The sequence below is a fragment of the Ornithodoros turicata genome, chromosome 6, assembly GCF_037126465.1.
Source record: "Ornithodoros turicata isolate Travis chromosome 6, ASM3712646v1, whole genome shotgun sequence".
NCBI lineage: Eukaryota > Metazoa > Arthropoda > Arachnida > Ixodida > Argasidae > Ornithodoros > Ornithodoros turicata.
In genome coordinates, this window is record NC_088206.1 from 13,359,619 (window position 1) to 13,387,346 (window position 27,728).

General features: G+C 44.6%; 1 protein-coding gene and 1 long non-coding RNA gene across 4 annotated transcripts in view; one reads left to right on the top strand and one right to left on the bottom strand.

The window, feature by feature from the left end:
- LOC135399156 (putative protein kinase C delta type homolog) overlaps positions 1–27,728 on the bottom strand; it is a 131,380-nt gene that overhangs the window by 63,771 nt on the left and 39,881 nt on the right. The window lies entirely within an intron of this gene.
- Positions 1–27,728, top strand: part of LOC135399160 (uncharacterized) — a 47,654-nt gene that overhangs the window by 4,680 nt on the left and 15,246 nt on the right. For both annotated transcript variants that reach the window (XR_010424205.1, XR_010424204.1), the window contains exon 2: positions 23,809–23,924. This is a non-coding gene — a long non-coding RNA (uncharacterized LOC135399160). The remainder of the gene's footprint in view (positions 1–23,808; positions 23,925–27,728) is intronic.

A 27,728-nucleotide genomic window follows, 5' to 3' on the forward strand; every position in this document is an offset into this window, starting at 1 on the left:
TTTCGAAGGAAGGGAGCTTTGCAGAATAATATATGTGTGCTACTGCAAGATTTTCATTTTCTTGTTTCTTTTTTTTTTAAGAAGTAGATGATGTGTTGTTTTGTTTGTCTTTATTCGTTTCTTTTTCTTTTTTAAATCAATTCTTCGTGACGTATTAACACTCTATTTTTTCACGTTCTCGTTCTAGTGATTCTGTTGGAAAAGCTAGATCATATACATTTTACGATACTCTCCAAAGCCTGACACGGAGACAGTCTGTATTCGTAGTGCAATTTCAACCGTCTTGAGACAAAAAGTCGCCATGCTTTTGCAGTTTTGCACGAAGCGGGACACTACAGGAAATAATACCCATTGCGAAGTCTGTGTCAATAATGAGATACGCGATAACTCCAACCGTGCCATATTTTTCTGTCAGTGTCGTCCCAGTCCTTCTCATCCTTATCGTCATTACTATTATCTGACACTGTAATCTTACGTAAGAAATCACAACGCCAATTCATGCACGCCACCCAATGAACGGCCGATAAATACGGTGAGAACCACTAAAAAAACAAAACAAAACAAAACAAACGCACACACACACAATGTGGCACAGCGTGATTTTTGTTATTGCTTGTTTGAACGCACACCGTATTCATTATTGCCAGGCGCCCAATCTTGGAGTTCATTTGAGTTCGGATCTCCTGCCCTGAACATGACATATTGACAGATTTTAAAACGCCGACAATGAAATTTGCGAGAAATCTCGCTGAAAACACACACATATACTAAACAACGTAGCGACAGCGAAACTTAAGGAAACGTAAAGACATCTTTTCTGAAGTTACACAATAACATTTCCCTCGCAGTTCCGGTCATTGAGTTGGTGCGCTGTAATGGCTGTCGCCTCTCCCGACACTTTCTTGTCGTGCATTACTTTTCGTCTTCGGATTTTCCCCTTTTTATCTCCTCCGCCAGGCTCCAATGTATGTTTGTTTTCCCTCAACAGCATTTTCTGGGACTGTTTGTGTGTTTTCTTACGTAGTGTGCGTAGCTCCTTTCGCCGCCACTCGATGGCGCTGCAAGCTGTCACATCAGCTTTCGTCGCGACCCCATTTCAGTCAATTTGTCAGGATTTCCGCGCACATACAAGAAAAAAAAAGAAAAGGAAAAATGACTGGAAGAGGGGGTTTCATCTTGAGATGCGCGACTCAAGCAGGAACAAATGGAGGAAATGCGCCTATAACGTATATCCTCTCGCTCCGCAGCAGACGAACAAAAACGCATTACATAGCAGACGATACTGATTGGGAGAAAGCAGACGACAGATGCGAGGCGAGGCGAGAGGGGGTTCATGCTGACAGAGCACCCCTTCAGCAGTGGAAAGTGGATTATGACGAGGTATGCGCTAGACCTCTCTGCGAATGAAGTGCATTTGATAAGTGGGAGATAAGGAGGGCCTGAGTTCAAGTTCCGCTGTCTTTACCCGTGCACTTGTGTGGAGGTCCCACATCTGGTGGTCTGGAAGCAGGAAAGTCTTTTGTTGACTAGGAATTGTCTGCACTCTTAAAAATGATGGTGGTGGCCGGCGATGGTGGTGACGAACCGGCTTGCCGTTGTTGGCCTCACGTATGTGGGCTGCGTCACGACTGTAGCCAAGATGAGATGATATGGTGTGATAACAGATGATGACGGAATGATGAAGGCCGAAATTTAAGATTTAGGGCTGTCATTGCAGAGTTGCCGAGAAGTCCGAGCAGTACTTAAAAATGAACTTCACCACATAGCACGCTCCTAGCCAACCATCATCCCGAATCACGTCGTTCTTGCTCCTGATTTGCTGAAAAAGGGGGGCGTACACCATTTTTGTGGCATTATGCAGTTCGAAATTGCCACAAAAATGGCGTACGCCCCCCGTTTTCATGAAATCAAGGGTGCGAACGTTGTCATTCCGGATGATGTTGGCTAGGAGCGTGGTGTGCGCTGAAGCTCTGTTTTCAGAATGTGGATGAACTTATTGCAGTAGTAGAGTAAAGCAATCGAGAATTACGAAGAAAATTTAAAGCTGCATGTTTATTCTTTAATAATACGTTCAACTTTATTCTTCATGCCCTTTCCTTCTCTAAATCTGCTATCATTCGCCGCAAAATTTTGATTGACGTTTTTTGTTTCCGAAAGGTGGGCTTGCCCGCATCATTATGATGTCCGAGGTGGAGCACCCTCTACAGGCGCGTCTGTTTCATTCAGTGCGCTTACGGAATCTCTATCGCGATGTTAAACAACAACACTTTATGAATTATGATGATGATTGGGGCGTTCCATCGCGACAGGCGATTCCGAGCGAGTGTGAAGCTTGCACACGAACGTCACGGCTACGTCATACCGGGGCGGAGCCTCTGGGGGCGGGGCAATTCGGTACAGAATAACCGGATAGATGTGGGTGTCAGTTGTCCAATGGAGCGAGGACACCGGTTCCATGATGCGTCCAATGGCGATGTGAAAACACACAGTAGAGCCCATCGTTAATGCGGAATTTATACTATTTAAATTAATGCAGCCTTTCGTTAATGCGGTAATGCGACCTTGCGGAGGTTCCGCTTGGCCCAATTGATCCCTAACAAGTTATTTGGATACATCAGAACGATTTTTATACTGCTATAGGTCAAGACAACTCACAAAGTAAGCACAAATAAACACCGCGTGAACCCTCCCTGTGATCCTTTCCAACATCCGAAGTACGAAACATCGCCTTCGCCCAAGATCAATACCGACGAATATTTATCCATCTCAGAACGACGGCGTTTATTTAGTCTCTTACCATACCTATTAACAGCCCCAAATACAGCCCGCCACACGTGCCCATAACTAACTTACGCTTCGTTAGCTTCGTTATATCACCGCTCTATCCTTAACCTCGCTGCGACGGAACACGTTGTATGTGTGCGGCACATAACCAGCAGCGCACAACTGACAGACATAGTAGCTAAACCCTTATTAACTGCCTGTGGGGTAGGGAAAATATATATACATTGACCCACATGCTGCTTCCTAAGTAAAGCAGTGTTGGTCTATATATATATATACTGACTGTATATACTTCCCTTTATCAAGACTAATATAAGCGCTTGATGGGCTGTCACTATGTGAGGGTCCGGAACCGTCCGTTCTGATGCCCCGCCAGAGACAGTGAAGTACATAAAACGATAGAAGTCAACACGGATCAATGGATCTGGTTTCGGATGACAGATTTGCTGTCATGAGGCCTCGGACTTGGGATGAGATGAGGATTCCGGTCCTAAGTCGGTTCTATGAGGAGCGCCGAAGGAGTCTATATAGTTGTGAGGCGCATAGCACAGCGAACACGCATGTTAAGGGAGGCCTCAAAAACCACAACGTGTCCGAATTCTATGCGTTGATCTAATTTGTCTCGTGCGCTCTAAAAATGGAGACTCATAGCGCTCTCAGAACAAACTATCATTCAAAATAGTATCGTTCTCTTTACTGATTTGTCGAAAATAGAAAGTGTACGCCTTTTTCTATCAATTTGGGTGCGTGTTAATTGATATACAAAAACAAAACAAAACGTATATACACTTCCTATTTGTTCACTCTTTCGAAGTGTGTTTTACGGCGAAGGGCTGTTTCTAGATTTCTGTTTCTATTCTGCTTCTAGAGAGAGTTCTGTATCCTTTCTGTATCACACTCTAAAAAAAAAAAAAAAAAAAAAGAGTCGTTTTAGACCTTTTTGGTATGAGAAGCATTCTCACGACTATACTAGTCTCTTTTTGGGACTAACTGCACGGACGTTTATTATGCGATGCTTTTGAAACCATTTGTAGCGTTAGGGAGTACATTTCACGGTCACGGGAAATGAAATGGTGAAAATTAGTAATTTAGGGGACTATAAGCTGTAATTGCTCCCAATTCACTTTTCCCCCCCCCTTAGAGTGTATACTTTCGCTCTACCGCATATGTTTTAGAAGAGGTACACCGAAAATGGCGGTGAAAATGTTATCATTGCCTCTAACTTGACCTTTATCTTGCATTTACTCACTATTTTGATCCTCTGAACATGAATCCTACTCCCCAGCACTTCAAATCAACCCTAGACTCAGCGTAAAGTCCCGTGCATTTACTCCCGAAAGAGACCAATGGTTACGGCAATGATCTGACCCCGACCCCCACCTCCCAAAAAAACAAACAAAAAAACTAAAATTGCTCTTTTTTTTCTCTCTCACCCCTTTGAGTGTATAGCTTGGGACGAAAGTTTACGGAACACCGGTGGGTCGCATATCTCCATTGGCGCGACACCCTGGCGGAAAACAGGAGCGGACACAAATACTGAAAGACAGACAGAATAGCCGGGCACCCGTTTCTTGTTCGATGTCTTTACGATATCCATAAGGGGGCCGGCTCCGGTGATGAAATACGCCAGTGCCGTGCTCAGTAAACTTTTGTCCCAAGCTGTACTAGCTATAAAAAAAAAGCTCCGTATGTGACATTTTTGGTCATTATACACTTTCCAGAATACGGAACTCTTTTGTTACGCGGAAGGTCGTAGAGACGTACGATTCTTTGCACACTTAATTGCGGACATTCCTTGCTCCAGCCATAATTCAGCCGCCATGAAGATGAGGAACACGTACGCGTATCCCATGTTTCAAAAAAAAAAAAAAAAAAACAAGTTGAAACGGCACTCACCACTCTGAGCAGCCATATAATGCAATGAGACGTATTCGGTGAAGGATGCAGCGTCCACTATCTCGTCTCCCGCTACACCTGATCAAAGTTATGCGCAGAGTCCACACGCTTTGCAAATGTCTCTGTTTATAAAGAGTCTCAGCACATTCTTCAGGTCTGGAATCTTCAACCGTATACGGGTGTCTTCGCTGAATATTTATATACGGAGTGCGGCGGGAGAATTAAATATTTGGCGGTTAATTTCATTTCCTCTGTGCGCATTCCAAAGCAGCGTTGAAACCTAGTTTGACTTACGCCGTATATCCGTGGAACATGAGACGACTGCATCGCGTCTGTATATAGAACGCAAAAGCATGTCGGAAGGGAAGGGGGATATGTTTAACGAGGAAAAAGTAAAGGGAACGGAAACCGTAAAACATAGTCACGAAAGGTCCTTTTTATCAGGTTTCCAGCGAAGTGGAACTAATGTTAACAAAGTTAAACGCCGGGCGTCCCCCAGGTTCAGTTCACGGCGTTATAATGCCCAGGATGACATACATATAGATTACATATAATTACCCATAATTTTGTTCCGAGTTTGTCTTCTGCACTCCAGCATGGAATTCCATTACCGACGCGTCGCATCCGTAGCACTGGTTAATTTTGCCCTCTCATAGATTGCATTACCCACTGCGTTGGTATGGGTGCTACCAAACCCGATTATATAGGCAGTGCCGTGTGTTAAAAGGGAGTCTGACCCCAGGGATGGGCAGTATTTAAATACATTGTAATTAAAATACTATTTAAAATATAAATACATGTATTTATATTTTGTGTTTAAATACAGACACGAAAAATGTATTTATAATTACATATAAATACTAATTTTGGGGTATTTATTCTTGCAAATACTTTATAAATACTCCTAAATACAGTATGTACCGACTCGTATCTTAAAGGTGTCTTGCATTTGACCTTTCGGAGAGAAGAGCGAGTTTACGAAGCATCTTTGTCAAATTGAATACAAGCATTTGTTCATTGGCACCTGTGGAGATGCCTGAAAGACGCTGTCTTCTAGAAACTTCCAACATTAAAATCGCCACGATAGTCTAACAAATAAATGCTATTGTTCGTTGCTGATTCATTTGTGGTGATCATCGTTATTTATGTAATTCCAGTATTTATGGCAGTAGTTACAGTATTTAAGTACTGTACTTATATTTTGTATTTAAATACTCATTTTGAAAAGTATTTATGACGAGTATTTAAATACCCGTTTCAACAAAGTATTTTGTATTTATATTTAAATACTCAAAAAAATGTATTTATGCCCATCCCTGTCTGACCGTTAGTGGGACCTGCTTATACCTGAGGCTGCACCCATTTTTTGAGGTATCTAGCCAATCACAGGTCGAAATACGGTTCCCTATTATTGCGAGCCATCCAGTACTTATACCTCACCCTCATTTTTCTGGGTGCCGCCATTTTGGAGAAACTGGATTGATTGGATTGAAACGGATATCGCTGGTGACAGACCAAAACGACGGATTCTGCGTCCACCTTTATCAACGCCGTCTGCAGGGAGAGGGGCATGTTGGAAAGACGTAGAATTGCAGAAATGGTTGCTGGCAGAAGTGATTGGCCAAGGAGAGCGGTAGAACCGCTTCTTCGTAGTAGACGGCTGTCGATATGGACTTTTAATCACGTAATGTAAGTAGATTGAATCAGAAATGCGCAAAGATGTATGTATAAATAACATTCCGTGATATAATGCAAAATGTTACTTATCAGGGGCGTCTTTCTTGATATTTTCTTGGGATCGCGGTCTTAACTCCTAACGTTAGCGACGAAACATCTCATTTTCGCGTAAATAATGATGGTGGAGCGAAAGTTGAAGCTGATTTTGCAGATGCGTACATGAGGATATATACTCACAGTATGAAATTAAAATAGTCTGTGGAAGTGTTTTGTCACGAAATCTCCGCTTCGCCGTTCCAAGCACCGTCCTCCATGTTGAAGAAGTTTTGGTGTCATGGCGGTCCCCATGGGAAACGGCAACCAATGAAATGCGCCCAAGTTTGATTGACAGGTCGAGCCTCTTTTTTAGGCTCTTCCTAATGGCCAGACTATCTTTTAATACACAGCACTGCGATTAGGTATACAGACGAACACATGCCGGTACGACTGGGTGGAACTCAAGACTGAGTTCCTGAGCAGGCAAGAGTTGACTCGATCAAGAGGAACATAAGAGCTGAGTTCCTGAGTGGACAGCGTCCCTGTTTCCTTCATTCTCTCATTTTCACATCAGCGTGAGAACGGCTTAATAGCGGTTGACGATACTGCTGTGTTTTAAAAATGCGCAGAGAGCTTTCATTCAACATCGCACCATTCTCCATGATGCTGCCACCTCCACCATGTGACGGTGAATAATGTCCAGGATGGCCATAGTGAGTGAATTTGTTGACTTGGCATGGACTGCGCCATAGGTAGAGGTCAGGTATTACGCTTTCGTCCTAATGGTTTTTATTTAATTAATTAATTTATTTATTTACTTTTGCTGCACCTTTCTCGCTCACATTTGCGAATCCCTTCTCGTGCCCGTAACATATCAGAAAGATGTTGTTTCTCTCACACGAAACGGGAAGAGAGAAACGGTAACCGGTAAAATCACTGCTTGAAACTTTTCTCGCGCTGATCTCAAAATACGAGGTGCTTCACATTTTAGGAAGCATAATTAATTCCGCGCCGCGCGACGCTCGCCGTGATTTAATCGCTTAATGGATGGCATCAACTTGTGATTCCGTGTTCCTAATTTGGCGGAAGCGATACTCCTCTCACGTGGCCATTAAATACGTCTCGTTAAATATGTAACGTCGACTATAAAGGACCGTGACGAACGCTCTTCCGTCTTGATTTTGTTAACTTTCCGAGCCGACGCGGTCCTTAATACGTTTTCCAGGGAAAAGCCTTTTGGTACTTTCGAGATTTTTTAAGAATTATATTTCCTTACACGACAGATAGTGCTGTACATGATTAAAAGTTCCCTTCATTTCGTCGGCGTCACCGCCATGAGGTTATTGTGATTGCAGCTTTCTTCTGGGGATGCGCGTATATAGGAAGCTGTGCACTCGAGAAATGCGTCATTTTAAAATTGTTTCCTCGGGTAAGCTGCTTTTCGTGCTCCGCAAAGAAATGTAAGGACCGCAAAAATGTTTTCTGAGCTTACTCTTGGCAACGCAATGTGTGGCACCTACCGAACCTGTAACAACAAGAACAACAACACTAACTTTATTTTGATGATGATGGTAGTGTTTATCACATTTGCCGGTCGTGACTTTTCGGTTTAAAACCTGATTGCATGCGACATTTTTCCCGCGAATGGTTTTCGGTCGGCACCGGGTCAAATCCGATTTAACCCCCAACGTTACCTCTTGACATTCTCTTGCGGAAAATTGTATGGATAAAGTGGGGCATTTCTACGAAAAAGAGTTCGAAGAGGGCATAGATAAGAAGTAGACTGCATGTAAGGAATTTGTTTGGACAGGATCTTTGTCCTTTCTTCTTTCTCTATTTAACTGTCTGGCACGGACTTTCCTTTGACATTTATTAAATTGTATTATTGTATTGTATTCTATTGCATTGTATTATGGTGTATACGTATATAGATGGCGTTCATTTTGATCAATTACAGATTCTTTGTACAAAAAAGCCACGAGAGTTTCCTTTCCTTTCTTTTTTTTTTTCTTAATAAACATATCCTCCCCATGAGGGTTCGTTAATAGATGGGCAGGTTGGTACATGATTCTTCACATGCAGCGAACACAAAGGACGAGGACGAACACGTATATAACCATTATAACGTGTCTCTTGTGTTCGTCCTCGCCCTTTGTGTTCGCAGCACGTGAAAGAATGAAGCCATGACACAAACACATAAATGGGATGATGATGATGATGATGTGGTGGGTCATTCACGGCCGCTATGGCGGTATACCGCCCCATTGCTCTTGCGGAAGGGATGAGAAAGGGATGACGATGGAAAAGTGTCCTATTAGTCCATTAGTCCAGTGCCGGAGGAGGAAGAAGCCATGAGAGAGCAGCATACACTCTTAAAAATGAACTTCACCGCATAGCACGCTCCTAGCCATCCATCATCTCGAATGATATCGTTATCAGCCCTGATTTGTTGAAAACGGGGGGCGTACGCCTTTTTTGTGACACTTATACTGTTCATAATTGTCACACAGTGCGCCAACCACTCTGCCGATTGATAAAGTTATCGCTGCTGATTTGAGGAGAGAGAGGGTCGTATACGCCTCTATGTGGTAATTCAAATTGTCACTCACAAAAAGGCGTACGCCTACCGTTTTCAACAAATCAGGAAAGCGAAAGACATAATTCCGTATGGCGGCTGGTTCTGAGCGTCCTGAGTCGCGGAAGGACCGGAAGTTTTCGTGGCACCCGAAGTTGTGGCGGGGGCTTGTTTATGTTTACGGGAGGCGTACGCCTTTTTGTGACAATTATGAACAGCATAAGTGTCACAAAAAAGGCGTACGCCTCCCGTTTTCAACAAATCAGGGCAGATAACGATATCATTCGAGATAATGGTTGGCTAGGAGCGTGCTATGCGGTGAAGTTCATTTTTAAGAGTGTAGCGCACTGAAGGCCAACCATTGTACAGAGTGATACCTCTATCACTCTAGATTTGTGGAAAGCGCGGGGCGTACGCCTTTTTGTGACTCACCTCTCCCACTTTTTTTTTTTTGCTATAGTCGTGACGATGCCCACTTGAGTGCTGCCAACAACGGCAAGCTACCTCGACTCCCCCCCCCCCCCTCCTCGTTACAATTAACATTTCTGTGTACGTGTCACAAAAAGGCGTACGCCTCCCGTTGTAAACAAATCAGGGGAGAGAACGATGTCATTCGGGTTGGTAGGTGGCTAGGAGCGTGCTATGTGGTGAAGTTCATTTTTAAGAGAATACGTTGCTTTCGTGGCGTCTTGAGCCTTTCTGGCCGGTATGTTTTTTTTTTCTTTTTTTTGGGGGGGGGGGAAGTTGCAAGATTTTTTGGGAAGTATGAGGGATGCGCGGAGGGGTGCTGAAAAAATCATCCCTGATTGTCTCTCATTCTGCTATCTGGTTCTTGCACGAAATTCCTTAATTAAAGAGTGAATTAATGAACTTTGGGTAATTGCGCATCTTGTTGGAACGTGTACTCTCTTCGAGAGGATGTCAGCCCTGCCGCAGAACCTGCCTGCAAAAACGACATCTCTGCTGCTCTCGTAGCTTTTAAATGAAAAATCTGTAAAAGATTGAAGATAAATAAAAACGCCTGGATAGTCTCGTTGGAGAAAACCCTTAGACTTTCTTTGGTTGCACTGTGCATTAATGCCTAATTTAACCGTGCGCACAAAACGAGCATAGAAGCTGTCGACGGCACTGTATAGAAGGAAAAAACAAAGCAATGAAAGGAACGCACGTTGACCGTTGAGAACCAATCAATCAGAGTTAGCAGTATTTTAGTCACATTATACGAGCCTTTTGGGAGTTATATAGTTCCGAAAATATATACCATACCACGGAGCATGTCGATTTATCCCACCTAGCAGTACGGATCGCGGAGAATTTCACTCGTGAAAAGGCTTAAGCCTTTTCCACGAGTGGAAGGGAAGAAGCTTAAGCGACTCTCCGGACGTCACTGTGTTGGCGACATTTAGCAGATAGGAAACTCTCAACGAAAACGACCCGACAAAAGGAGCTTTCAAATCCTACCTCGGAAGTGCGACTTCAAAGGAAGGAACCTGATTGGCTTATTGGGTATCCGGAGTCGTTACCGCGAATATCAACCCGGTCTACAAAAGCTCGCTAAAGGCATCCTTAGAAGTTAGAATAGGACACCGCAGCGCTCTTTCTGCCGTAAAGAAATAAAAGGGCGACCACTGAGCACGCCCAGAACCCAAAACAGTGTTTTGCGCAATACGCAGCGACGACAGCTTGTTTCTTTGGGATCTCAAAGGCGCTTGGGAACCTTATTCTGAATCTCTCCCTCTCAAAAGCAGGAATTTTATGTCACCCAAATATGTGCAAGAGTATGCGTTCCCATAGTGCATGCTTTCATTATTTACAAAGCAGATTATACTCCTTTCTCGAATGCGTCAGCAAACGTCACTGGGCTACGTCAGACGGAGCAGACGTATCAGAACCATGCATTTCCCCCACTCGGTCCCGAACGACCTTTTGCGTCGCCCAGCGAATCCCAGGCTCCCACAACGTTACCCGCGTCTTTCGGGGGAGAGCTCAGTAATGCTCACTCACTCGAAAGAAAGGTGGTGATGGTGCTAACGACAGAGCTCGCCGTTATTGTCGGCCTCACACTGGTGGGCAACGTCACGACTAATGCTTTAGGGGAATGTGCGTCCTGGGACGACTTCTAAGGGCACTGTGCCGACATATGTCCGACAGCGTCTGAGAAAAACCCAGAAAAAAACCCAGACAGCACAGCCGGCACCGGGGTTCGAACCCGGGTAACAAAAGGAAACTTCATCACATGACAGTCCCTTGGCCAATCATTATCACGAGTGACATATCGTTCACTCCCCTGATTTGTTGAAAACGGGAGGCGTACGCCTTTTTTGTGACACTTATGCTATAATTGTCACACAAAAAAAAGGCTTACGCCTCCCGTTTTCAACAAATCGGGGCAAATAACGATATCATTCGAGATGATGGTTGGCTAGGAGCGTGCTATGCGGTGAAGTTCATTTCTAAGAGTGTACATACACCTTGTTTGTGACACTTATTCGGTTATGTTAGTTGTCAGAAAAAAAAGCGTACGCCCAGAGATTTCCACAAATCAGGAGGTATAACGACATCGCCCCGCGCAGCGCTCTGCTTTCAGCGTGTTATGTGGGGAAGTTCTCTTTCAAGAGAGTGGCTTTATTATAGGTAATCTCATTTCTGTGACTGGAGGCTTCTGTAAGTGATGCACCAATACAGGTTGTGGAAAGACATTCTTCGTGAATGTAGTCTAGCGTCTCAGACAAAAGATAGAGAAGAAACACTTATTAAAAATGAAGCAATGTAAATGGTGGCCCGCGCGAAACGTCAAAAACGTGACGACATCGACGCTGCTGTTTTGAGAGCCCAGAGGACGCAGCACGTTTGAGAAACAGTGCAGGACGGGTCTTGTAATTGCTGTGTTACAATGTCGTTGTCGATCTCCATCATTTCAGAAACATTTTGAATGTTTAATGAACATTTAGAAACTGATAACGTCGTTTTTTTTTTCTTTTCGCTTGAGTATCCCTTTAATATCCACAGGGTACATACCACCGAGCAGCACAATATCTTGGACCAAAATTGCCTGTCGGCGGTTCAATACTGGACAATATTGAACTCGTATTGACCAATACTGACCAATACTGGTATTGGTCCAATATTGACCAGTATCCAGCCAATGTTGGGTCGAGATGTTGTGCTGCCTGGCACGGGTACATTTTGTCTATATAGTGCAGGGGTTCGACCCGACAACCTTGAGATCGGGGAAGGGACACGCTGACATTGACCCTCCGAAGCCAATAGCCACTGGCGTCGTTGCTCCTGCTTGCATAACATTACTTGTAAGGCGATGACACATTGCTCAATGGGCGGCGATAACCAGAAAGAAGAAACGAACCTATCCGAGCTTCAATGACAATGTCGCACACAGCAAATTTTTCAAAACGCCTTCACGCATCCGTGCCCACAAAGCGAAACTTTTATCGCATTCGTGACAAGCAGTCGAAACACATTTGCAGTGACGGCCGACTCTTTGCGTTAAAAATAAAGAATGCAGCGGCGACGTCTAGCGTCAGTGATTGGTCGATGTGTAAGCGGAAGCCGCCGTCTCCAAGACAGGCGTCGCGTTTGTAATTACCGACGCCATTTGCTTGGGGACGCGACGATGATTTACCCATCATAAACGTAACGGGAAACGTATTTGGACCAGACGAACTAAGTGCTAATGCTCGACGACGAAGCAAGACGTCGTGAATAGATGAGCAGTAGAGGGTCGTGTTACGCGACGCAAACTCAAAGATGAGTCCTCGTGGTGAAAACAATAACGGTGGAGTATCACTCACAGGTTTTTGGTTTCACTTCGGAGAATTCACACGAGATGGAAGTACTGTAAAGTGCAACTGGAGCGCTTTTTTTTTTAATTTTTTTTTTGTTTTTTGTGCATTTTAAGCGGGATTTTCTTACTGTGAAGTCTTCTCAAGGCGGCGTGTCACCGCGTGACACCGCGGTTTATCCTTACAAGATCTACAAACAACAATAACTTTATTGTGAGATAATGAATAGGGAGTTTCATCGCCAGGGGGCGAAACTCTACCCCATCGCTGATGGTGATGCGGGGAATGAAATGATCGTAAACAATAAGGATCGAAGTCCTATGGTATCTAGAAAGGTGAAGAGAGCTTTGAGGGCACAGCGTTGGTGGGCTGGATGTGAAACAGGGACCAAGCAATTTTGTGTGAGAGAGAGGGGGCGAGAGTCCAGCTCGTTAAGGGATCGGGAGGGTACGGTTCGGGAAGGTTGGTAGTGTGGGGAACAGGTACTGTACATCGTGTCGTCGTCAGAAGTAAAGCGTTGTGGATGGATGGACATATAGCATTTATTTTTATTTTTCACAGTGCATCAAGACAGTAGGGAAGACGATACAAAAGAAAACACCCTCTGGCTGCATCAATGTAGCTCGCTACATGCCTTACGTACGTATAGAGTGGAGATAATTGAAAGGGATCAGAACGTCGTGTTACATTGAAACCTGTTGCACTGTAAGCTATGCAATGATGCCCGTCGGCGACATTCCACTGATTCGAACTTTCTACCACCTCGAAAGAAAAAGTGAGCCACGTGTTCACATCTCGTCGCGGTTTCACAATAACGTAACAGTACTACAGCCTGTGGTGACATCACAGGTGCACGCAACCGATGCAAAGGGGATGAAGGGACTCTGTGGCTTACTGAAATAATCAGTCAATACCTGCTGAGGTATGACATACCGCTGGTCACAAATTTTGTTATAAAGGTAGTTGGCCGCGAACTTTATCGAAGTATTTTGCATGCCGACTCTGTCTTTTCTCTCTCTCTTTTGTGTGTGTGTGTGTTCGGGCCATTTTCACTCGTTCAGTAACAGCATAAAAACCTCAGTGTAGTTCTCTGCGCTTTCCATTTCTTGACGCCGCTTTCCGACTTCTTCGTGGCCAAGCTTTTCACATATCGTGTAGCTCCAACGTTCGTATATTTGGCTACTTTTCTTTTTCTTTGGCGACTTAGCATTGCCCTCTAGAGACACAGCAAGGTACTACTAGATACGTCCGAATCTTCCTTCTCGTCTGTCTATTTTGGTTGGTTGATTGGTAAAATAAATAACGTGAAATAATAACATAACCAGGGGAGGTTGAACTCGCGCAAGCGAATTCTGCTACCCCAAAAGAAAGACGGCAGACCCCTGTCTATTTTCTCTTACGCGTGGTTTGCTTCTTGGTGGCTGCATCAGGTAACTAGAAAAAGTCCTGAATGAAAAAAAAAAAAAAAAAGAGCTGCACCTTTAGGCATTGTGTTACCCGCGTTCAAAGGCGAAGGCTCTACAGGGCAGTCACGTGGCCACGTGGTAGTTGGCCCTGAAGCGCTACCGCTTCAAAAGTTCACCGCGAAGTTCGGAGTATCTTCCGCATGCTAGACTTGTAACACTCGAAGAAAATTTATGCCTTAATGCTGGTGGTGATGCTTCTGAAAGAGCTCGTAGTTGTCGGCCTCACAGAGGTGGGCAACGTCGCGACTTAATGCTCTGTGGAGTTTGCGTCCTGGGCCGACTTCTAAGGGAACTGTGCCGCCATATGTCTGACAGCGCGCGTCTGAGGAAAACCCAGGACAAACTCCAGACAGCACAACCGTCTCTGGAATTACTGAATGCTGAGGGGGGGGGGGGCAGTGGCAGGATCGGCTCGCCGTTGTATGCCACGCAGAAGTGGGCGTCGTCACGACTATAAAAAAATAAAAATAAAAAGAAACGCGGATGGAGGATATAGGATGAAGGGTGGAGATGCGTAGAGGGTGCATGAGTTCGTCGGGGAGAGCAAAGTGTTCGAGAGGTCGTTGCGTAATGCTGAGCTTCGCCGCGTAACACATTCCCAGCCAACAATCCTCCCGAATGGAATCGCTCCCTCACCTGATTCGTTGAAAACGTGAAGTGTACGCCATTTTGTGACGCTGTTGTGGACTGACGTTACATGGCGGAACCATCTGATCATGGACTCTCTCGGGGTACGAAAGATAGCTTCATATGCTCGAACATCTGTTTTTTTTTTTTTTTTTTTGTGTGTGTGTGTGTGTATGTTTTCTGTATCAAGTTTTCTCTTAATTTTCCCGTCGTCCACAAAAGGACAAAGCACTTTGCGGCTGGACCCATTATTATCAGTAACAAACTTGAGTATTCTTTGTAAGTTGAGCTCAGTATTCTTGGTAATAAGTATCGGTACCGTTCTGGCATAGCGTGTTACGGCGCTATGGGCAATGGACATAAACGTGCAAAGGCAAAAGGGGGTCTCGCTGGCCCTTCAGGATTTTCTCGCTTACTTTTTTTTTTTGCGTGTGCGTGTGTGGTAAGAAGAGAGAAGACACCGAAAAGTCTTCATTGTTACTGGGCATATTACTTCCTAACTTAATACTACGTACAGCGCAATCCTTCTGCAATGAACATGGTAAGGGATAGACTTTCTTTTTTGTCGGGAATCCTGACCAGTATGACGCTTTAACTGATTGGATCTCTTGAATCGCCTGTCACGTGAACGGTTGGATCTTCTGACTCGATGGATCTCTTGACCGGGTTGCAACTCTTGACGCTTTGGATCTTTTGACTCGCCTGTCACGTGACCGGTTGGATCTCCTGACTCGATGGATCTCTTGACCGGAAGCGCCAGTGAGGTGGTACCTGAATGCTTTGGAGGTTTTTTTGAGTCATGAGGAAGTTCCACGCAATGTTCTTCCACAATCGGGTCAACGTCTTCCCGGGCGATAACTACAGTAGACGGACAGATCTACCTGTCCTACGTGTTTGTTTTCCCTGTTATTTCAGCTGTTCCGCTGTTAAACTTTTTTTCTTCTTTCTTTTCTGAGGCACACAAAGACATAATAATTTGCGTGAATGCAGAGTAACGACCGGAGTAACACGTTACCTTTCTACTCGTTACTCAATTACATTTTGAGTCGAGTAATTGGTAACGGTAATCAATTACTTTTTTCGAGCAACGGGCACAAGTCTGCGTAAAAGTGAAATAGTACCATGTCCGTCTGTGTAGGCACGCACGCACGCACGCTGCTTGGGAGCAGGACTGCTATTTGTTTCAGAACACAAACGAACATCACTGGAGCTGAACTCGCAATGCTTGGCTCCCTCTGCTTGGCTGCCTCCGTTGACGTCTTATTAATGCTTGCCTAACGATCCTAAAGTTTTTTTTTTTTTTTTTTACGTTCTCTTACTTTCCGGCTTATACTCGCTAGAATGCTTATGTAATCCGAGTTATTCCTCGTCACTGCTCAAGAAGTCGCGTGATATCATATGTGTGCCCTATACTAGGAAGAAAAGGATTACTGCGGCCCCCTTTAAAAACGACAGCCTAATACTGGCTCATAAGTTGGGCAAACTCGGAGCTACGCGATCTTTCTCCTTTCCTCGTTATCTTTTTCTTCTTTTCTTTTTTTTTTGTCTGCCTTCCCAGGCAAAATAATAAAAATACGTCGACGTTCATTCTTTTCCTGTCTCCCTTTTCCGTACTCATTTTTCCGTCAGCGCGAAATCTGGAATGGTTTTTATGGTCGTTAGAAGAAGAAAAAAAAGTCGGGATATGGTGACAAATTGAGCGGCGGCGGCATTTCATAAATCATGTATCAAATAATGCCTTCTCGTTGTGGGAGCTATAGAGTTACATGCTGGCGGCCTGCGCTTATATACCACTGACGCGTGTCCGCTGTCCCTTACAGGACGAAGTAAACAAACGTTGTTTTATGGTTTAGGGAAATGATACGTTAGGTGGAAATGAGTGATACGCGATGCTTCGCGATGGTGCAATTTATCACGCCGATTTCTTTTTTTTTTTAGTTTATATTCTGTTTTTCATTTTTGTGCAATGCTGTAAGTTGTCACTTCTAACGCACAACTTCACCGCACAACACATTAAAAGCCAAAGGATGATGGTTGAACAGGAGCCTGTTATGTGGCTGTTTTAAGAGTGTAGTCATTTGTGGAGCCACAATCTAATCCAATAGTGTATAGTAGCGTTTCCTGAGCAGGACAATATCTTTAGTGCACTTTATGCGGTGCTATGCATGAAGGTCCATTTAAAAGAAGGGGAAAGGTTGGCCATGCAAAGAGCCGGCTAACTCTCCTCTTCCAAAGAAAAAAAAACGAAAAAAGAAAAAAAGAGAGATACTATAACAACGGAAAAGAAGAAAAAAGGAAGGGAAAGAAATAATTAAGAAAAAGATAAGACACTATAACAATGTGACTAAGTCACATGCATGAAGGGGCATCACAAGATAGATGCAGCTTTTATTGTTCTCCAATTCGCATTACCATGCGCCCGTATGTAACGTAGAAACATCCCCTCACGCAAGAAGACATAGTCGACGTCCAATAACTTAAAGACAAGAACCATTGTCTCCGAGTCACAGTAAGCAGTGTAGGCAGATTTTGACAGTTCTTATTGTAGTTAACCAAACGGTCGATCGACTAAACAAAAAATTTCGAGGCCCAACAAAGGTAAACCTTGCTCACAGTTGTCTCGTGATGTAAAGTCACGAATAATCGTAGCAAAGACAGCGATTCCCACTGCTGCGCCAAATGAGATTTTCTGCGCCGTCCTGATAAAAATCCGCAATGTTGCAGCAAACTGCTCCAAAACTATAGCGTCGAGGAGTTGCTGATTGCCGGTAGCGATTGTATAGAGCACTAGAAAACAAGTCACAAAATAGAGCATTCCTTTTGCAACGATGGTGCACATTATTTTGTCGTGATAGCAAGGGACACATGTATTGATCGCGCGTCGATTTGTTCTGCCAGAAAACTGGGAAATTCACACGAAACGTTTTTAGCAAACATTTCCAGCAAACGTCTCGAAAACGCATGTGCAGATTTCGATGCTCCAAATTACATATTGCGAGTGACATCAATGCAAAGATAAACCATACCTCCAAGTTTGAATGCAAGACCAACGTCCTCCACAGTTTCTTTAGCATTATAGGTAGTACAAATGAGAAACGACTGAAGTGCACTATAATAGCTAGCGTCACTGTGTTGGGCAGTTCTGTTAGTAATCCTCTACCTTAACTCGCAAAAACCTCTCAAATTCATTGGATCGCATCGTCTTACAATTCAACTAAAACGGAAAAAGCAAAACAGGAAGCGCCACAGCGACATCTTTTTTTTTTTTTTTTTTGCAAAAGCTCATCCGCGCTTCTCTCTCTTCGATACTCGACTTGGGAGTTGTATGTAATATAAATTCCAGTTGGTGTCCTGCATTTTTTTTTTCTTCTTCACTGCAGAAGTCGGCCAAAGAGTGTGCACCGTAATATATATCTATCGTTATATATATATATATAAAGTAGATAATAAAAAAGGAAAGGCTTATTGAAGTATCCGCATAGAGGGAAGGGGGGAACTGTATTGAGTTAGTAAGAACGAAGTAAAAGGCGACCGAGCCCTGGGAAATGAAGTCGAATGTCGGCGGCCCGATATGGCCGACTGGTTCCCTTCTCTTTCACTTAATACTTCTACTATCATTTCGGATGTTTGGGTCTCCGCAAAGTTACAAGACCAGGAATTGAGCTCTTTGCTGAAAAATGAAAAGCGATATAAAATTTAGGCAGGAAAACGAAAAAAAAAAAAAAGTCACTCGAAAGACGGTAGGTTTGAACTGTAGGAGGGAGGGAGGGACTGAGTTATGTCAAAAGAGCGGGAGAGAGAGAAAAAACATTGTTATGTCTCTTCTTCACGAGTGGACGATCATCGGAGCCTTCGCGTATATGTAATCTGGGTCTTCGTGGAAGAGGTTAGTCTGAACTGTTGGGTTCAAACCTGCAAACTTCTTCGTCAACGAGTAAATAGTATAGTTCATGTTGAGTGTCGTTGAGAACACGTTATAGTTAGGGTTCCACGTTTTCGGTTTTAACCGAAAAACATACGCCGGTAATTTTTTTTTCGTCATTCGGTTTTAACCGAAAAACATACGCCGGTAATTTTTTTTTCGTCATTCGGTTTTAACCGAAAAACATACGCCGGTAATTTTTTTCGTCATTCGGTTTTCACCGAAAAACACCGAGTGCGAATGAATGTCCGAGGAAAGATTTGGGGCGATAGAGGGCTTTCTCGATGTTGCGCGTGGCAAACCGCAAAGAGCGTGCAGCGATGTCAGATAAGAACCTGGGCAAGTATACCAGTATGCCTGCATCTATTGAGGGGGGGGGGGGGGGGGATATGTTTATTAAGAAAAAAAGAAAGGAAAGGTCAGCCAGGCATCTATTGCCTGCATGCCTGCCTGGGCGTTCTCTGATACGTCCTATGCGCAACGGTTAGTGAAGGAGCTGTTTATTCTGTATTTTTTCATAATTTTCTGTGTCTCGGCTGCTTGTATCTGCTTTTGTTTGCTTGATAGCTTTTGGGAATAGCAAGCCTACACCGTGGCTAACCTTTCCCTTCTCTTTTTTGTTACTTTGCATTAAACATATCCCCCCCCCCCCACACACACACACCTGCATCTATTACAGTACGTTTAAATGAGCTCTGCATTCACGATTTAAGTAGCAACACTTCGCTGTGGAGCAATAAAGTGTTCCTTTTGCGATGTTCCACAGGGGCTAATTTTGTATCGTTTTTTTTTTTTATTTCAAGGCTGCGCTGAGACGCACAGATTTGAAATTATGTTGCGAGCTATATTCGCCGATAACTGCAGGGCGAACCACGTACACGCCAGAAAAATCACCGAAAAACGCCGATTTCACGAAAATAAATAAACACCGAAAAACATACGCAGAATCCACCCTAAAATAAAAACCCAAAGCGCGGAACCCTAGTTATAGTATACGTTCCGTAGCGAGAATGCGTGTGGCTTTAACTGCAGTTCTCCTTTCTGCAGGTCGTTGAATTACGAATTTTACTTTACTGCGCGAGATTAACGAAATTTACTCCCCAGCATTTCAAATATAGACCCTAGAGGGTTCGCATGTACTTCCCTGTATTTACTCTCGAAAGGGACTAAAAGTACACTCTTAAAAATGAACTTCACCGCATAGCACGCTGCTAGCCAACCATCATCCCTACGGTGACATCGTTCTTTCGCTTGATTTACCGAAAACTGGGGGCGTCCGCCATTTTTGCTGCATTATGCGGTTCATAATTGCCACAAAAATGGCGGACGCCCCCCCCCCCCCCACCCCCGTTTTCATCAAATCGAGGGAGAGAACGTTGTCATTCGGGATGATGGTTGGCTACACTCTTAGAAATGAACTTCACCGCATAGCACGCTCCTAGCCAACCGCATCATCTCGAATGATTTCGTTATCAGACCTGATTCGCTGAAAACGGGGGGCGTACGCCTTTTTTGTGACAATTATGACCAGCATAAGTGTCACAAAAAAGGCGTACGCCTCCCGTTTTCAACAAGTTGGGGCTTAATCGCTTCATCGTCGTTACGGTCGTTACAAGCTAACGAATGGCGGGAAATTCAAAAAGGTAGGCACGTGACACATTGCGCGTGACGTGTACCGCGACCTTCACGTATCGCGCGAAGAGCGGCGTGCACGTGTTTTATCACGTGCCCACCTTTTTAAATTTCCCGCCCGCCTTTTTGAATTTCCCGCCAGTCGTTAGCTAGCCTCGTCCTAGCCTAGCCTAGTCATCTCTCTTTCCTTGTTGTTGTTTTTTCGTAGCTTTTTCTCGGAGTAGCAGAACTTGTCAGGTGACAAGTTCAACCTCTCCGTATTATTTTTAGTCCGTCCAACTCCAACTCCAAGATGTGTCAAGTTTCCTCATGACACAGCAAATGAAAACGGCAGATAACAATATCATTCGAGGTTATGGTTGGCTAAAATCGTGCTATGCGGTGAAATTCATTTTTAAGAGTGTAGGAGCGTTCCATGCTGTTTTTTTAGAGTGTGGTGGGTATGCGTCTACTCCCACAAGGACTAAAAGTACTCCTTTTTTTTGCATATAGAGTCAACACTCCCATACAAGGAGTCGGTCGCGCAGTCTTTCTTTAGCCACACATAATTGCGTAACTCAGCTTTCAAGTGCGAGTACGACTAAACGGGTACTTACAATTATTGCCAGACAAAGGCAGGCGAGCGATTTTGCTAAAATACAAAAGACAAGGGAAACAATTCGATTATGCTCTGTCGGCGGGCTCCATTTTCGCGCGTTATGCCGTTCGACGGAATGTGCAATTTGCGAGGATGCGCGTGCCAACACGGTCCGCATGCGCACTCCTCTTGTTCCATATTACTGTTACGTGTTTTCGCAACAGACTTGCTATACTAAAAAACTGTGGCTGCAACACTGAAAGTCCAGCCCAAAGATCATATATTGAGTTTCGTCGTGAGTTTGAATCATGCAGGGGTTTGATGGAGGAACTTTGTTTTCGTTTTACCTCTGTTATTGTATTCGTTGTATGCGGGTACCTCGAACCCGGGTACCTCCCAGTCTCGACGTGACATGGCCAGCACGCCAGAGCTTCAGCGCAGAGCTTCTAAAAACAAAGCTTCACCGCATAGCCTCTCCTAGCCAACCATCATCCCGATTGTCAACGTTGTCTTCCTTGATTTGATGAAAACGAGGGGCGTACGACATTTTTGTGGCAATTATGAACTGCATAATGCCACAAAAATGGCGAAGGGGGAGGGGGAAAGAATGATGGCTGGCTAGGAACGTGTTATGCAGTGAAGTTCTGTTTTAAGAGTATGCACTTAAAAGAGAACTTCACTGCGTAACACCAGCCATTCTCAGCCAGCCATAATATTTTTAAAACAGAACTTCACCCACCCATAACACGCTGCCATCCAACCATAATCCCGATTGACATCATTATCTCCCTTGGTTTGCTGAAAACTGGAGGCGTACGCCCTTTTTTCTGGCACTTATGCAGTTACGCAGATTGTCACATAAGGGAAGGCACCCCGGGCCTTCCACAAACCAGGAATGATAGCGCCATCATTCTGCGCAGTGGCTGCAGCGTGTTATGTAAGGTCCTGTTTTGAATGTCCCGAATGACGTATCGCCCTCTCTTCTGGTTGGTGTAAACGAGAGTATTTCGTGTCACTTGCGAGTCCAAACTCCGCAAACATCATCTCGTATCCTAACTATATGACACAGGTGTGGGGGTAGGAACAATGGCCGGGCGGACGGATGAAACTCTGTACAAGGTTGCGGTTACATACAAAGTACACGCAGGTGAGCTTCACTCGAGTGAAGGGCTCTTTATCTTATCGCTCCTTCTGGAGTGGGTACAGATTGCCGCTCAGAATACGATCAGTCTGCCCTTGAACATCTCCTGTATAGAAAGTTGGGTACTGCACTCTAAAAGCATGGCTTCACCGTATAGCACGCTGTGCGCCAACCATTGCCACGATGGAAGGGTTATCGCTTCTGATTCGAGAAGAGAGAGGGGCGTACGCCTTTTTGTGGCAATTTGGATGTATGGTAAGTATGTAAGTCTCTCCTCGAATCAAAAGCAATAACCGTATCATCCGCGGCAATGGTTGGCGCACAGCGTGCTATGCGGTGAAGTTCTGTTTTTAGAGTGTGGGGTTGTGTTTGGGGGACTGTCCATCCAAGTTGTTATGTGGACTTCATTCCTAAAGGCAATCTTAAATCCTAAAGGCAAACGCTGGGGTTTAATTCATATGACACAAGGTGATCGCAGGGCGGACTGTGCTTGCGGTTCGCTCAAATTGTGTATCAAACGCGTAAACAATGCAAAAAACAAAACAAAAAAACATCGCAAAACACTAAAAGGTTTTCAACGCAAATGTGATGACATTTCAAAAAGAGTTTAGTCGAAAATTTACCGCCAGCGACGGCCCTATAAAGCTCGGCATCTAAACGCGTTTGACACAATGCCAGAAAATTCAGTCAATTTTTATTTTTCTCTCTCTCTCTTTCGCTTTCGTAAGCATTTTGTAATGATAGCTTTACCCTATATTTCAACAGGGACGTGAAGGAGTGGATAGGGCATTCTCCCCTTAGTGGTATACCTCTACCGTAAAGCTAAGGACTAGGTGGTTGCTGGTTCGAATCCTTCACCCGGCTGTTCTGTACGAGTTTCCCACAAAGTGGACCCTTGATGCATACTATCCCCTCTGTCCCCCTTTCCCCCATCCTCTCCTTTGCGCGTCTGTTCACCTGTCCTAGCCACAGTGCTCCGCAGTCCAAACACGAAAAAAAAAAAAAAAAGAAAGAAAGAAAGAAAGCTTTATTTCCCCTATTGACGCCCTACCTTTTCATATGTATCGACTCACTTTACACCAAGTAACTTTATGCGCAGCTCTATGGAAAAGATCAGCTGTCCCCGCGCAGGTCCCCAGTTTCTCTTTATCCCCATTGCCCGCGAAGCGACCTCATTGGTCCCTCTTCCGGGGTAACATTTCAAGGTTGAGGCGTGCATGGTTTCTTCTGTGAACGCATACCGGCCTACGAATGCCCCCCTATTGCTGCATTGTGAGTGGACAGACACTTTGCCACGTGGTTTCTCCAAACCTCACCCTCTCCCCTGTCTCCAGAATCTCACCGAATTTATGCCATTCAAATAACACGTGTCTCATGTCGTATTCTCTCAAGATATTGGGCGTGTCAAGTAGCAGCTCCGGAGCGCAGGAAAGCGCTCTTTTATACGCCTCCCGTTTTTAACCAATCCGGGGGCAGAACGGTGCCATTCGCGATTGTGGTTGGCTAACAGCGTGCTACGCGGTGAAGCGCTGTTTCAAGAGAATGCCGAGCATACCATTCTGCTCGCGAAGCCCACCTCGATCCCTCACTCCGGCTCTGGCACGCTAGCGGACATCCCGGTGGTTCTTATGCCGAATGTTCCGCTGAAGCAAGAAACCTTGTTCTCTTTCTGCAGGAGGCGGGACTTGCCGAACGACCCCTCTGGCCCTTTGCACTCTCCGACGGACTCACTCACCCTCTACGCATCTCCACCCTCCACCCTCTGTTTCAACAGTGTTTGTGACGCAAAAGGTATCATAAGATTAATTCCTAGTTTTGAGAGGTATGACGGCATATTGTGCCCAGTGCATGCCACCCGTCTGGCAACATTGCTTCGCCGGGGTCGAGCTTAGTCTCCTCGGCACAAATGTTAGCAACCTTCCAACGTGGGGCGGAGAGCGGAGACGGGAAGTGCACACACGCAGTGTCTCTAGGAAGCAGTCGCTTTCGGTGACGTCACATACTGCTGGAGAGTCCGAAACTATCAAGTTCTTTGGAAAATTCGTGGGAGCGGCGTACACGCTTAAAAATGAACTTCACCACATAGCAGGCTCCTAGCCAACAATCATCCCCAGTGACATCGTTCTTTCCCCCGATTTGCTGAAAACGAGGGGCGTACGCAATTTTTGTGGCGAACTCGTGCACACTCACCACATCCCCATCCTTCATCCTCCTCTATCCTCCATCCGTCCGTCCTTTCTTTGTGTTTTGTGTTCTTTTTTTTTTTTTTTCTATAGTCGTGACGACGCCCACTTCTGTGTGGCCAACAACGGCGAGCCGATTCTGTCATTACCCCCCCCCCCCCTCCTTTGTGGCATTGTGCAGTTCATAATCGCCACAAAAATGGCGTACGCCCTCCGTGTTCATCAAATTAAGAGAGAGAACGTTGCCATTCGGGATGATCGTTGGCTAGGAGCGTGCTATGCGGCGAAGCTCTGTTTTTAGAGTGTAACGTTCATTGACAGCGTGTGTATTTTGCGTAGCGGGTCATTGACCGAGGTTGACTTACAAAAAATAAGATAAGCACCTTTTTTGTAGCCAGTAGTGGCGCTTTAACACCTTCTTTTAGCTTCTTCTGTTTAGCTTCATTACCGATGAATGCGTTTGCTTTCAAACAGAACAATTGATTTCAAACAGAGGAGCAGAACAAGCCTTCTTCCGTCGTTTTCGAGAATTTTCTTTTCTACACTCGAGCTTCCTTTTCTCATTCATCTCCTGCACACCGCGCTTCGATATTTATTTATTTGTTCAGTTTCGCCGTTCGCCGAAACGAAGGCCCCTGAGGCTATTCTTGTGAACCACTAAACCTCTACCCTTGTTGTAGCGGAACCAGTGCTGCTCTCCGCTATATACATGGCTTGAATGTGTGTTACCGTAGCGAACGTTACAACTAATTAACGATGTGTTGTGAACGTCGTAGGAGAAGATGTTATCAAAACACTAGTGGTCGTGTTTTAGCTCCTCAATACAGCATGACACCGTTTTTGTTTAATAAGCAGCACCAGACCTGACTAACGCTGCAATTTGCGGCATAAGGAGTCAGAGAAAAGATAATACGTGACTTTACGCCGCGAGACAACTATGACCATGAGTGACGTCGTAGAGGTCTTCCTGTGAATTAATGTTGCCCGTTTTATTTAGCATCCCTCTCACAGGACAGTGCATCTAAGCAACTCGTATAATGCCAGCAAGTTGCTGGCGTCCCTGGCAGGGTTCGACCCCGCAATCTCGGGATCAGTTTGTCTTACTAGCTGATCCACCAAGACTTGCTGTAAGTGTCAGAGAAAGAAAGAAAGTAAGAACGAAAGAAAAGAAATTAAATGCCAGTGGCAGTTCAAAGACAAAAACAAGACATGCATGGTTATTTTTTGTTACTTTGTGGATCGCGCTTATACTGCGTCGCGACATGCACGTCTTTACACATCAATACACAAACACACCCATCTTTAAACATTGCCCAGTCCATGTTCATCACCATTGTTTGGACTGAAGGACAAGAGCAGTGGAAAAAGTCGGTAGCCAAACAAAACTTTCTTCCGGAACTGCCTTTTGTCTTCTCCGCTTCCGATGTTTTGTGAGTGGAGGAAAATGGGAAGCGAATGACTTTGTCCTACTGGCTTCGACAACCAGAGCTGCTTATAGTTCCTGTCGCCATCTCATAGAGCGAAAACTCGTAAACTGTAACTCGTAAAAGTATTTCAGGTAAAAGCCTCAGCAAAAGGCCGGTTGTTATTCCAGCCCGCGCACTTCAATCGTAACACTGTGCGTCGAAAATATATTTTGTTTCGTGGGTAAACGCATTGCTCTCAAGCACAGAACAAATGCTGTATTTCGTCGTCTGAGCATCGTAGCGGTTGCGCCACCTGTCAGCCTTCAAAGAAACGTGTACGGTTCTGCGAAGCGACAAGCACCTTTTTTTTTTTTAAGTTGTATTGCACGCAGACAAAAAAACTCATATGTGTCTGATCATCGGTGTGGAAACAATGCAAGAGAACGCTTTACGCGTACGCTTTACAAGTATATTGCCGCACATCTTGTTCCTATTCGGTGTGTAAAATTTATTCTCTTCAACGCTTCCACATTTACGACCAACGTACGATGTACAGTCCCACATTCGATCGGAGTATTGAGGCGTGTTTTATTACGGCAGGGCAATAAAAAGCTCCGTAGTATGGGCTCTGTGTAAAGTACAAACATCAGGCTGTAAGCGGTAATGCTGAGTAGGTCACAACCACTCTTTCTCGATTTCTTTGCCTTTGTCTGGCACAACTTTCGATGATGAATTTTTCGTACTTTCACTTTCGCGTTTTCACGTAAAAGAAGTTCTAGGTCACTGTACCCTGGCTTGTTTGATCAGCTAAGTCGAACGATATTGAAAACGTACCTTGTACCATGGTCTGCGTGCTGTTCTGTGGAGATAATCGTTCTAAAAAACGGAGCGAATAGATGTAGCCGACGCGAATACTTATGTAGTCGAACTGAATACAATACAGGAGCGGTGAAACCAAACAGGCTCCGGATGCCGCTTCAGGTGATTCACGAGTGTTGTTGCACATCGGAGACGCCGAATGCAAGAAAGCGAAAACACCGCAAAATAGGTGCCCTACCACAGAGTCATGGAAACGAAAATTCATTGCGCTAAGACTATTTCAACCGCAAGGTGTCGCCCGTGCATGTGTTCTATACATGCATATGGATACGGAGTTTTTCCGCGTGTGGCAGCGCTCCTTATTGTCTCGCTTCTCTTGTACCGTTTTTGTGGCTCACGTGTCCAAACCATCCGAATATATTCGGTTTAAGTGAGACATTCGATTCCATTCCATTCAAAAATTATAGAATATACAATGCTATATATATTCCACTCGGAATTCGAATCGAACACATAATTATTCACTACCGGGTATTCCAAACATCATCATATTTACACATCCCTATAACAAAATGTGTTACATTTTTTTGCATGCCTGGAAGCGCTGGAGCTATACAGGGTGTCCACGCTAAGTGTGAACAGATTTAAAAAATATATATATAACACTTTTCCCAAGATGAAATCAATTGCAATATAGCATATGCTGAAGGGCACTCCCTAGCAGGGCATTAGCAAAGTCCAATGACAATGTCTTAATTAACTTTCATTAATTAACTTTTTAATTATAAAAGCTACAAAGTTGTCCGAATGAGAACATCTGTTCCTTTCGGTCACCTGATATCGTAGCCGTTTTCAGAACAAAAATCCGTTCGATAGATCGCCCGCAAAAAAATCGTGAAGGAACGCCATTTTTTTCTTTAGTTTGTTCATTGGGCTTCATAGAAGACGCGTATTTCCTTCATCCCCAACGGGAGAGGGGGAAGGAGCACAGTGCCGCCTCATGCGTCGAAGATGAGCTTTAACTTGCGGAAACAAAACAAAAACAAATGTATCGGGTGACTCTATCGGAACTGGCCTTATCTTGGGTTGCATTTCATGTTTCCTTTTAATCTTTTCCAGGACGCGAGAGGCGATAGTGTGCTCTTTCTCCCTCTCACATTGGAGGTGAAAGAAAGACGCGTCTTCTA